Here is a 1,766-nt window from a genome sequence, read left to right on the forward strand (position 1 = left end):
ATACTTACCTGGCAGGGGAGATACCATGATCACGAAGGTGGTTTTCCCAGGGTGAGGCTCATCCATTGCACTCCGGGTGTGCTGACCCCTGCGATTTCCCCAAATGCGGGAAACTCGACTGCATAATTTGTGGTAGTGGGGGACTGCGTTCGCGCTTTCCCCTGATTTATGTTGGTTTTTAACAATAGAGTTGGTTGAGTTTAGGTGAAGATTCCTTGTATTGCAAATTGGTTGTAAAAGGCTTAAGTGTTTTGTGGATGGTTATTTGTACTAAGAATGTTTCGCTCACTAAAGGATGGCTTTTCACGTTACAGAATTTATGATTTTGTGTCTATTTTTACGAACAAAATTGTTAAGGTTAATTTCAGGGTTTTTTTTTGTCTTTTGAAAATACGGTTTTGGGTCGGGATCTAACCTGTAGTCTTTAGTTAGTAGAGCGGTTTGAGGCTGTGGTGAGTTATGATGACACCACTGCACTCTTCCCTGGGCAACAAACCCAGTGAGACCCTAAAAAAAAAAAAAATTAAAAATATTTGCCATGTGAGGCCGGGCGCGGTGGCTCACGCCTGTAATCCTAGCTCTCTGGGAGGCCGAGGTGGGCGGATCGTTTGAGCTCAGGAGTTCGAGACCAGCCTGAGCAAGAGCGAGACCCCATCTCTACTAAAAATAGAAAGAATTATATGGACACCTAAAAATATATATAGAAAAACTTAGCCGGGCATGGTGGCCATGCCTGTAGTCCCAGCTACTCGGGAGGCTGAGACAGGAGGATCGCTTGAGCCCAGGAGTTTGACGTTGCTGTGAGCTAGGCTGACGCCACGGCACTCACTCTAGCCTGGGCAACAGAGTGAGACTCTGTCTCAAAAAAAAAAAAAAAAAAAATATTTGCCATGTGGGCCGGGCGAGGTGGCTCCCGCCTGTAATCCTAGCACTCTGGGAGGCCGAGGCGGGTGGATTGTTTGAGCTCAGGAGTTCAAGACCAGCCTGAGCAAGAGCGAGACCCCGTCTCTACTAAAAATAGAAAAACATTATCTGGCCAACTAAAATATATATATAGAGAGAGAGAAAAAATTAGCCGGGCATGGTGGTGCATGCCTGTAGTCCCAGCTACTCGGGAGGCTGAGGCAGTAGGATCGCTTAAGCCCAGGAGTTTGAGGTTGCTGTGAGCTAGGCTGACGCCACGGCACTCACTCTAGCCTGGGCAACAGAGCGAGACTCTGTCTCAAAAAAAAAAAAAAAAAAATTTTTTGCCATGTAAGTCACTCTCCTGCCCCAAATAATTTAAGGCCCTTGTAATGCTCAAGTTAAAAATAAAAATAAATAAATGAATTTAAAAAAAGCTTAAGGGTGAGAGCTGTTATTAGACTCCTGCTGGTGTGCTAAACCTTAGATATATAGGAGAAACAGTTCTTGCTTCCACGTCCATTAAAGGCCAACTTTTTATTCCTGACTGAAACCTCCCCCTGAAAAAATAATAATTTTAAGGCACCTCTTAGATGACTAAAGTAACAGGGAAAACTGGAAATGTACCCTAAGAAGCCATCATTAATAACAAAGATATGAGTCCTGTGGATTGCAGTTATATATAAAATGGCAATTAATTGGAAGCAACAGAATATTGATTACATAAATTATGATTGAGTATATAGTAAAATGAATCAAAAAGTTATAAAATGGCATGTAAAGTATACTCCTTTAAAAAATATATATGTATAAAGTTTCACAATTACCACATATAACATCAAACTGTAACAGGGATAATTTTA

At 42.0% G+C, this 1,766-nt stretch overlaps 1 non-coding gene across 1 annotated transcript; it reads left to right on the forward strand.

The window, feature by feature from the left end:
• Positions 1-164, forward strand: LOC138392813 (U1 spliceosomal RNA). The gene has a single exon (XR_011235079.1). It is a non-coding gene; the product is annotated as a U1 spliceosomal RNA (small nuclear RNA).
• Positions 165-1,766: the final 1,602 nt, after the last annotated feature.

This window comes from Eulemur rufifrons, chromosome 9, assembly GCF_041146395.1.
Source record: "Eulemur rufifrons isolate Redbay chromosome 9, OSU_ERuf_1, whole genome shotgun sequence".
Lineage (NCBI taxonomy): Eukaryota > Metazoa > Chordata > Mammalia > Primates > Lemuridae > Eulemur > Eulemur rufifrons.